General features: G+C 36.8%; 1 long non-coding RNA gene across 1 annotated transcript; it reads left to right on the forward strand.

Moving 5' to 3' along the window:
• The first annotated feature begins 374 nt into the window (after nucleotides 1-374).
• On the forward strand, nucleotides 375-11,851 carry LOC131662649 (uncharacterized). The gene is made up of 5 exons (XR_009301786.1): nucleotides 375-10,518; nucleotides 10,611-10,994; nucleotides 11,085-11,166; nucleotides 11,452-11,550; nucleotides 11,647-11,851. It is a non-coding gene; the product is annotated as an uncharacterized LOC131662649 (long non-coding RNA).
• Nucleotides 11,852-12,149: the final 298 nt, after the last annotated feature.

Here is a 12,149-nt window from a genome sequence, read left to right on the forward strand (position 1 = left end):
AGTGTATGGCTAATTCTCGCAAACCCTGATTCGGGCGTAAATAAAATAAAATATTAATTAACTATTGGTTTCTCAACCTAATTAATTAAATCGATAGAAAAATAAATTTTGATCAAAAAAGGCATTCCCATAATTTTTGTTAATTAAAAAAAATTAATTATGATTTTATAAAAGAATTTGAATAAATAAAACTAATTTAATAATATAATTAAAATAAGTAAAATAAATATTATTATATTATTTGTAGAAAAGAGAATTTTAATAAAACTAATTTGTTAGAAAAAAAGTATATATAAAAAAAGAAAAGGAACAATATATATATATATATATATATATATATATATATATATATATAAAACAAGTATTAAGTTTTATAATTAAAAATAATAAAAAAAAAATTATAAAAAACTTAGCTTGTTATCTGGTGCGGCTGGCGTGTGAAGAGTATGGTACACCTGCAAGCCTGGGTACGTTGGATTGAAAGAGCATGAGATCTGATGGTTGTTATGATGGGTGCGCATGACATGTGTGAGGTAGCAACACATTTGATCCAAAGTTGTGGGCAGAGAATCGCGCGCGCCTTTTTGATTCAAATGAGTCAATGGTTGCCCGCCACCTCATCATCTTCTTCATGGAATTTCTGAAATACATCTTTTACAGCGCATATTACCAGAGCGCTGTAAATACTCGAAGCTATTACATCTGCAAAAAACATGGAAACCACAAAACGAAACAAAAATATTTCGCGACCCTATGGTTGCGATCGTCCAGAGATTGCGAATCCACTGGTGCTGGTGTTGAGCCCTAATTTTACCTAGGATAAAAAGCCCCAATTTGAAGATTCGAACCCTAACATGGTATATCATATAATCGGGCATGAAAACACTATTAAAGTTCCAGAATCCACAAGAACACGAACATGATTATGAATATGCAAACGAAATTCAATGGTAATGCATAAATTATTGGAATCGAAGCATTTTAGAAATAAGCAAACTGTGATCAATTAGGAGTAATTCTGTGTGTTTGAAGGCTGGGTGATGATCCAGAAAGCTTCCACGATCTTCACTGAACGTATTAGGATCTTTGAATCTCTCTGAATTGTTCTCTATTGCCAAAACCGAATTCAAGTTTTCTTTCTAAAATTGATCAATTCCAATCTTTTTGATTCAAATCCCCTATGCACGAATTTTATACGATTATAGGACATTATTGATGATTGAATTGATTAAAAAATATAACTAAATCAAATCTTTTCAAATTTCTTTGATTTACTTGATTTAAATCATATTTTTAATGAATAGAAATTCAATAAAAATCAAATAATTGTCAAAAATTCGTGGCATTGGTCTTGGATCTTCTAGATGACTTGGGGAGCAAGATTGGGCCATAAAAACTTGGGCTCCTTTGCAAAAGAAATCAATTTGAGGCCTATTATTTCACATTTTCCCTCTCAAATTTGTCCAACTTTGACAAGGCATATCTCCCTCAATTTTTGAGGTATGGAGGAGTTCTAGGACTTTTTAGAAACCTTGAAGAGTCCTCTAACCAGTGTTTTTGGTCTCATGTCAAAATAATTTTCCATGCTCTTTGTGTGTTCTTTTGAAAAAAATGACTTTTGGTTGACCTTTGAAAAGAACCTATAATGTTTTGGTCCATATCTCTCCAATGAAGCATTTTTAGACTTGGCTTGGGAGACAAAAAAGTGTAGAGAATCAAATTTCCTTCAAAATGAGCTTTGGATGGAAAATTTCTGATGTTCCATGTGAGAGTTATGGCTGGTCAAAGTTCAGTTGACTTTCTCCTATGAAAACCCTAATTTAGAAACTTTTGGAATTGTTGATTTCTGATCCTTTCTTGATGAACCATGATCAATTCTTGATAAAATGGTGAATGATACTTCAAAATAAGGATGTTGACCAAAAATCAGGAGTTTTGACTGTACTTTGACCATAGTGGACTTTTAGGTCAAACTAGTCGACTATTGACTTTCTGAACAATTAAGTGATCAATCTTTTGAATTGAGCCCTGAATTTCGGCATGGAGGTAGTTTGAAACATCATAAACCATATGAGATGCCTTGGAGCTTTTGATCCAGTGATTTTCTTCAAGGAACCATAAACCCTAGTTTCTTGAGCCTTTGTTTAGGAGAGATGCCTTTGAGCTTTGTACCTTGATTTGAATTTGAACAAGAGAAATAGTATGGGCAAATTTTGGGGTATGACACCACCAAAACAACTTTTTCAAATCATGATACATCTTGGTAGCACCAGGATGAATACTTAACCCACTACGGTGTCCTTCTTCCAGAATACGCTTTCGGAGTTCAGCAACATTAGGAACACAAACTCGATCACCAAACCTCAATATACCATTCCCGTCGATTCTGAATTCACCGCCCTTGCCCTGGTTAATCAAGGTCAACTTATCAATTAATTCAACATCAGCTTTCTGAACCTCTCTGATCTCTTCAAGAATACCGCTGGTCAGCTTCAGCGTACCCAATTTAACACTAGTAGGAGTACCTTCACACACCAAACTCAAGTCTCTGAATTGTTCAATCAAATCCAATTCCTTCACCATTAGCATATACATATGCAAAGTCTTCCTACTCAATGCGTCAGCAACCACGTTTGCCTTACCCGGATGGTAATTCAAACCAAAATCATAATCTTTAAGGAATTCTAACCATCTTCTCTGCCTCATATTCAGCTCTTTCTGATCGAAGAGATACTTTAGACTCTTATGATCACTGAATACCTCAAATCTCAAACCATACAAATAGTGTCACCACAATTTCAAAACAAAAACCACAGCTGCTAACTCCAAATCATGAGTCGGATAATTCCTTTCATGCACTTTAAGTTGTCTCGACGCATAAGCGACCACTTGTTGATTCTGGATCAATACACCACCTAAACCCATCAACGAAGCATCATAATAAACCACAAACGATTCTGTCGGATTCGGCAAAATCAAGATATGAGCACTAGTCAACCTCCTCTTCAGTTCTTGGAATCCTTCTTCACATTTTGCATCCCAAATAAAAGCCTGTCCCTTCCTGGTTAATTTAGTTAACGACAATGCTAACTTCGAAAATCCTTCAATGAACTTTCTGTAGTAACCTGTAAGACCAAGAAAACTACAAATTTTTGACACTGACTTCGGAGCTTCCCACTGAGATACAACTTCTATCTTTGTAGGATCGACCGCAATACCATTCTTAGAAATCACATATCCAAGAAAACTGACCTCTTCCAACCAAAATTCACACTTCGACAGTTTGGCAAAAAGTTGCTTCTCTTTCAACAGCTCTAACACAGTTCTGAGATGTTCTGCATGCTCCTCTTCGCTCTTAGAATATATCTGGATATCATCTATAAATACTACTATGAACTTGTCGAGATAGGGATGAAAGATCCTGTTCATATACTCCATAAAAACACCAGGTGCATTAGTAACTCCGAACGGCATTACAGAATACTCTTAATGTCCATACCTTGTTATAAAAGTAGTCTTCTGAATATCGTCATCTTTCACCTGAATTTGGTGATATCCAGACCTCAGATCAATCTTACTAAACATGCGCGCCCCGACCAGTTGATCCATCAAATCATCAATCCTCGGCAATGGATACCGATTCTTGATAGTAACCTTGTTCAATTGTGTGTAATCCACACACAGCCTCATTGGACCCTCTTTCTTCTTCACTAACAATACAGGCGCACCCCACAGAGAAACATTAGGACGGATGAATTTCTTCTCAAGCAATTCTTCCAACTGCTTATTCAGTTCAGCCAACTCGGACGGAGACATACGGTACGGTGCCATCGACACCATACTAGTTCCCGGAACCAAATCAATAGAAAACTCTACTTCTCTTTCCGGTGGCAATTCATTCACATCTTCCGGAAAAACTTCTGGAAAATCACATACCACTGGTAGTTCGTTACTCGCCACTTTTTCTTTCAAATTCATCAATGCGAACAACATAAACACTGTTGCACCATCCTCGATAGCTTCATTCACCTGTCTAGCTGTCATTTCCAGATTATCAGAACTAACCTCTTCAGGAAAAATTACCGTCTTCGCAAAACAGTTGATATGAACACAGTTGAATTCCAACCAGTTCATTCCCAGAATTACATCGAGTTGTTTCAACGGAAGGCACACTAAGTCCATCCCGAATTCTCTACCAAAAATGTCAACCGAACAATTCAAGCATGCAGGCGAAGTAGTTACTGAACCCGACGCAGGAGTGTCAATAACCATACTTCCATTTATATCAGATATCTCTAGATTCAACCTCTCAGCACAATTCAAAGAAATAAAACAATTAGTTGCTCTAGTATCAATAATCGCAGCTAAAGGTGTGCCATGAATGAAACACGTACCTTTAATCAATCTGTCTTCTGGAGTAGTCTCTGACCCGGTCAAAGCAAAAACCTTTCCTCCCGATTGGTTCTTCTTTGGCTTGGCACAATTCGGACTAATGTGACCCTCTTCGCCACAGTTGTAACAAGTCACAACCTTCTTCTTACAATCAGCAGCAATATGGCCCACTTGGTCACACTTGTAACACTTCTTCTGATCAAGCTTACACTCGTTCCTACGATGTCCCATCTCACCACAATTATAACATCTGATACGAGAACTGGAATATCCCCCACTGGGTTTCTTCCAATCAGCAGGTTTACCTCTACCATATGGCTTACCTCTATCCATATGTTTCTTCCCCTTTCTGTCAACCAACTCGCGAGAGTGAGATGACTTCAGCTTAATGTTATCCTCTTCAAAAATCCTGCTACAGTCTACTAAGTCAACAAACCTCCGAATCCTCTGGTACCTAATGCCCTGCTTGATCTCATCACGAAGACCATTCTCAAATTTTACACATTTTGAAAACTCACTAGCTTCATCATTATTGTAGTGCACATAGTACTTTGCTAGCTCCACAAACTTTGCAGCATACTCTGGTACCGTCATATTACCTTGAACCAGTTCTAGAAATTCAATCTCTTTTCTACCTCTAACATCCTCAGGAAAATACCTTCTCAGAAATTCCCTTTTGAATATAGCCCAGGTAATTTCTATACCATCAGCATCCAGTTCAGCTCTGGTGGCCAACCACCAGTCATCAGCTTCCTCAGACAGCATATGTGTGCCATACCTCACCTTGAGATTCTCAGCACAATCGATGACTCTGAAAATTCTCTCGATCTCCTTTAGCCATTTCTGAGCACCTTCAGGATCATGCGTGCCTTTGAACAATGGAGGATTGTTCCTCTGAAAATTCCCCAGTTGCCTTTCAGCACCAATCCCTGCTCCTACAGCATTTCCTCCAAGCACACCAGCAATCATGCCCAGAGCCTCAGCGATGGCATCATCGTTTCTTCCACCTCTTCCAGCCATTGTTCTGCTTAATCACAGACAATCCAGTCCGAACAAAAGTATCGACGAATAGCTCGTACTAGTCGCATACACAGGAAAGACTGACACTAAGACTCTGGTCACAACAACCGACTATGCTCTGATACCACTATTGCAACACCCCTCTAATACCCCGCGGAAATTAAACAAATATTAATCAGAGTAACATGTAAAGAGGCGCCACAATTCATAAATAAAAGAAAACACACGTTCGGCATATGTCATGCATTCACTGAAAACATCTGCATTATAACTCATTAGATAAAAACCATGTTTACACAGCGAAATTGAATCAACAAGTCAACATTACATCCTAAATGTATCAGACTTCAACAATAAACAAATAGAGTTATAATCAAAACTCAAAACATCGCGTTCCCAGTGTTACATCTATCAGAGCATGACACCGACACAACAACTAGACCGACTTATGAGCTAATCCTCACCAAGTCGCGCCACTATCCTCAATCTGAAAATGACAACAAGTAAGGGTGAGTCTCATCACAGTTAACCAATGTTATTGCATCATAAATAACAATATATCATAGTTATATCATTCACCCAATCGTTTCATATTCAGACACATCATCGTCACACATTCACAGACATCAAGTCATCACATAACATATATTAATAATGTTACAAAAATCATGCATATGTATGAAACTAACACTATGCATGTGGTACCAATATCATCAATGGGAAAACCCACCGATCGATCTATCATCATCCAGATACGGCCCTACCAGCACAAATTCCACACAATGGGAATCTTGCCCTTCACTGCATCCTCTCATCATTAGGATACAACCCTCATCAAATGATTATGAATGCATGCAAACATATATACAACATACTATCATCATCATCATACTATGAGTAGCATCATCTTATACTCATTTCATCATCATTCATCATCATCATCATCATTTAACAAGTATGTTCAATACATATATAATTGCATCATTCAATAAATCAAACAACAATATTTCATACAGATTCATCAGTTTAAAGTCATACGTCGTCAGACTTTCAAATATCACAAAACAGCAAAATCTGCAGGTCACGCTGGCCATACGCGTACCATACGTGTACCAACAAGGCCAGAATTTCACAAAAACACACACCATACGCGTATGATACGCATATGATGTTGTTTTACGTGGAAATGTGATTTTGTTCATACGCGTATGGTGTGTGTTTCAAATGAAGAGAGATGACTGATCAACAAAGATTGCTCTCCATTCACAACAACCAACTTTCCATTCTTCACAAATTTTATTTTCTAATGCAGGGAGGAAGTAACTGCTCCAGCTTCGTGAATCCATGGGCGTCCCAACAAGCAACTGTATGTTGGAAAGATATCCATCACTTGAAAAGTGACCTGAAAAATAAATGGACCAATACAAATGGGCAAATCAACTTCCCCAACCACGGACTTCTTTGATCCATCAAAAGCTTTCACTATCACATTGCTATACCTCATTGGCGTGCCTCTAGAAGACAACTTAGCAAGAGTAGATTTCAACATAACATTCAGCGATGAACTCGTATCAATCAACACATTTGAAGCGAATCTTCTTCGCAACTAACAGAGATGTGTAAGGCCAGATTGTGATTTCTTCCTTCCTCAGGCGAATCCTCATCATTGAAACTCAAATTGTTACACGCAGTAATATTACTCACTACTCCATCAAACTGATCCAAGGTCATGTGATGGTCCATATAGATATGGTCTATCTCATAGTGTAATAGTTCTAACCCTATTATAATTTGAACATCTCCTTGTACAGCAGCACATCCCAAAGGATCCTTCTGACGCATAGGACAACTGTCATGGCTAAAGTCAATCAATCCCTTCTGGACAAGCCTCTCATGTATCTTCGTCAACGATCCTCGTAAGGTACAGATATCAGGCACACGACAATATCTTGAACCATGCTCAACCATATTGATAGTGGACTCTCCATTAGGAGGTAAAATATTGTTCCTCACATTGGGACCAACATCACAAAATGACAAAATACTAGCACGAACCAATCTTTGAACTTCGGACAGCAATCCTCTAAACCATGTCCAGGGGCATTCTGATGAAAAGCACAAGTAACGTCAGCTTTGTACTACCAAGGGATCTTATCTAGAACTAGAGGTGGTGACCTCGTTTGGACCAAATTCTTCCGAATCAAAGCAGGGAACAACTCTGTGTAGGTCATGGGGATAAGATCGAAATTATTTTGCGAATACGGATTTCATCTTTCTTGCTGTTGATTAGCAGGAGCTACATGAGCTGCATTCATAATGGGAGTTACTGACGCAACCTGTTGAGATTGATAACCAGATTTTCCCTTAGATCGAATATTCCTTCCATGAGAAACTGCATTAGCATCTGATTCTTTCTTCTTCTGAAAAGACGAGCCATATTTCTTTGTACTGCCAGATGTAATTTCATTCCGAACCAGATGACCTTGTCTCATAGCTTATTCAAGTCTAACAACCATACCACCATCTCAGTGAAATTTACAGGAGCACTTGTAACCATCCTCTCATAATAAAATGAGCTAAGAGTTTTAAAGAAAATCTTAGTCATTTCTTTCTCTTCCATGGGAGTAATCACCTGGGCGGCTACTTCACGCCATCTCTGAGCATATTCCTTAAAGGATTCATTCTCTTTTTGAGCCATGGCTCTCAGCTTATCACGATCATAAGCCATATCCATATTATACTTGTTTTGCTTAACGAATGCTTCTTCCAAATCATTAAAAGTGCGAATATGGGTACTATCAAGGCCTATGTACCACTTGGAAGCATCTCCAGTCAATCTGTCCTGGAAATAATGGATCAATGGACGTTGATCATCAGTGTGGGTTGATATCTTCCTCATGTACATTACTAGATGAGCCTGAGGATATGAACTTCCTTTTGTACTTTTCAAATTCCGATATCTTGAACTTAGCAGGTACCTTCACATTTGGAACAAGACATAGGTCATGCACGTCTTTCCCAAATAATTATTTCCCACGAAGGGTCTTCATCTCTTTCTGTAACTCTTCAAACTGGTCTTGGAATACATCCATTCTGTCGTAGATACCCAAACAGTCACTTGGTGCAACATCATAAATGGGATCTGGAACAAAAGGACCAGTATGCACGATAGGAGGTGTAGTGACCATGATAGGTGTCAGAGGACGAGTCACTTCAAGAGAAGACATATAAATTTCAAGCATACCCAGAGATACCCATTGGGCATACGTTGCTAAGTGACATTATCAGTTGGAATTACAGGAATTATCATAGAAATAATCTATGAGATCACAGTAGTTTGTGCTTGCGGTACTCTCGAAAGCAAGACAAAAATGCGACATGATGTATAAAATGCAATTCAATTGGTTTGTATTTTTATTAGTTTTCAAGGGACTTAAAGATGTTAATTATAAACATCACAAAGATAATACAGTCAAATATAACAGAAAAACTCTCTTTTTATTAATAAGGAAAGGATTACAAAGGTTCGAAGTACAATGCTTCATAGAATCCTAAACAAAACAAAAAGGAACAGAAAAAGAAAAAGCTAGCATCTAAGGTCTTGAATGAACTGCGCCTGATGAAGAACCAACTCCTCTTTGCAACTTCTTGTTGAGCTTCTCCAATTCACCTTCATAAAAGGACTTCATATGAGTCCTCTTGTTTCCTCTTCTGCTTCTCACCATGTTGTTTAAGTAATGCTTTTTTATGACGAATTTGATCATCCTTCTCCATGAGCCAACCATCTTGGAGATAAAGCATATCAACCTTTTCCTTCAACTACTTCTTCAACTCTTCCTGCTCAATATCCGAAACATGGAATTTCTTCTCCCAAGTATCTCTCTAGCTTCGTCCTCTCCGCCCTTGGTATTCTTCCTTATTCTCAATGTGAATAATGGAAGATGAAGATGGAGCAACAGGTAGGGAGGGTTCCTAAAGGATATAAGGCATCTTAAGCGTACGAGCTCTAACTTGAACCCAATCAGTATAAGCCTTGAGAGTAATACATTGCTTCTTTCCCAACTGGTTCCTCCTATCAATATGGTGCCAAGCACACACAAACCGATTCCTCATATCTAACTGTTCATCCCTATTGTGGTAAAAGATTTCTGACACACGAATGCTAGAGGGTCGATCTCTCATAGGATATCCAAACTGACGCCTAGCAAGAACGGGATTATTGGTAATTCCTCCTTGTATACCAATAAGAGGTACATTGGAGAATTCCCTACAATTATCAATAATCACACCAGTGTCATAAGCAGGATTATACCAAGTAATATTACCCTGAGTGAGAGGCATAATCTTCTGAGACCATCAGAAACTATCAGTGAAATTCTGGTATCAGATATGTGATGTCGAATGAGATGTCACGACACAAATATTTGATGACGAAACTAATAGAACATATCAGTTGATGTTGCATTAGATATGGATGTGTTGCTATCGGTACTTGACATTGTTTTAGAGACAACATTGCTGCGAGATGCAATAAGATCATTTGTTGCATGGCCTTCGGACCTTATTTTCATAGATGATGAGGTATGTTGGAAACCATTATGAATCTTTTAGTATTCAAATTTCAATTCTGAACCATTACGTACATTTTTATTACATGTTAATTTTAGACTCTTACAAAACCCGCATCTAAGGATAAAGTGATTTTGCGGCACAACGAGTCTGTTGCATCACAAAATGAGGTGCATTTAAAGTTTTCATTATATGATCCGAATTCAAAAATGCATGATTTTATAATTTACCTAAGTAATATGATTTTTATGTACCTGCTCAAGAATCACAACAATTGAACCAGGAAATTAGTAGCGTACTCAACAAGAAAAAGAATCTTCCAAGAACCGTGACAAGAAAAGCTTTTGTACCTCGATTCCGGATGTGTCTTGAAACACTTGTGGGAACATCAGATTTGATGAATGGTGCTATTCGTCAAATGAATATGGAGGAAGGTATCTTTGGTTTTTCTTGCTCCAAAACAATTGCAAAAGAGGAAATGGAACAGATTTTTCAGCATACAGAATTAGGCATCGGTGTTGTAAACTCATACGTCCGGTAATTCAATCAATCTATTAGTTAATTAGTCGAACAATTTATTTACACATTTCAATGAAAATAGTCTAATATTTATTATGTTTTTATTTAAGGTTCTTGTATGAAAAATTGATGCGCGGGAATCAATTGTCAAACAGATTCTATTTCGTGTCTTCCTCCTGTGTCAATGGAGCATCAATTGTTAAGGATCCAGATTCAGTAAGATATCACTTAGTTGAGAGATTCATGACCAGCATTACAGAAAGCTTGTATCTTTTACCATATAATACTATTCCTGTAGGGTTAGTACTTTATTCTAAGTTCATTCTAATCTTTGTATCTTTTGTGTTGAAAATTTCCATCTAAACTTTTGTTTTAATTTATAGACGTCACTAGTTGTTGGTTGCTATTGATCCTTTCAAATAAGTGGTGTATTATTTGAATTCGGTAGATGGTGATTGGATAACTTATCCAGATATGAAGTTAATGATTGATACGTAAGTGAGATTTTTTTAAATATTCGTGTGTATTTGTATATTTAATTATTATTGTGAGATTGTTCTAAATATATGTTTTTATTTTGTTAGATCAATACAAGAATTCCGCTCTCAAAGAGAAGTTCAAGTATCACGGTCTAGATCAAACAACATTACATGGATCAAAGTGGAGGTGCATTAATTTTCACAATTTTGCTTATAATATTGATGCTACTTGATAAAACAAGACAACTATACTTTCTTATTTATTTTTCTATGTAGTATGCTCGTCAGCGTAACGGTATAGATTGCAGATACTTTGTTATGAGGTTTATGAAAGAAATACTTAATTTGAATCGAATTGAGATTCCAATCAAGATATGAATTTATAACTTAGGATTTATTTTTATATTTATCGGATATTTCATATAATTTATTAATTTTAACTAAACCATGCATATTATGTTTTGTTATGTAGTACTTTATGAATACAAGTGTGCTCATTACACGAAAAATCAATTGGAAGAAATCAAGGAGGAATTGCGTGAATACTTTATTGAGAAAAGAATCATATAAGGTATTGGAAATTGAAAAGTGTTATGAAAAATTAGGTTTGATTATGTTGGAGCCAAGTTAGTTTAATTGACCGTGTTGTTCTGTTCATACCTTGCAGGACCTTTAATTGTGTTGGAGCCAAGTTAGTTTAATTGACCGTGTTGTTCTGTTCATACCTTGCAGGACCAGGACCATCCGCTCGTCGGATTCTGGCAATTTCGGGCTGATTTAGTTAGTGTTAGGGCTGATTTTGTTATTGGTAGGGATGACTTTATTATTGTTAGGGCTTATTTTGGTTCTGTTGCAAACATGTGAATTGAATTATAATGGTGTATATATTTTGGATTATAATGGTATATAATGGTATATAATGCCTTTTTTTGTATATAACGACTTCTTTATTGAAATAAAGGCTCGTTGAAATGTAAGGCTTGAATTACAGGTTTATGGGATTATTCCCAAAAATATGCTTTCTAAAAAAGAAATAATAGGCAGCGCTTTTACTTAAAAAAACGCTTAAAATGTCATTTTTTACGTGAAGCAAAGAAAACGTTTTTTTAGGAAAAGCGCTGCCTATAATACACAATAGAAAGCGCTTTTTCATGAAAAGGAAAAAGTGCT

The sequence above is a fragment of the Vicia villosa genome, linkage group LG3 (assembly GCF_029867415.1).
Source record: "Vicia villosa cultivar HV-30 ecotype Madison, WI linkage group LG3, Vvil1.0, whole genome shotgun sequence".
In the NCBI taxonomy this organism is placed as follows: Eukaryota; Viridiplantae; Streptophyta; class Magnoliopsida; order Fabales; family Fabaceae; genus Vicia; species Vicia villosa.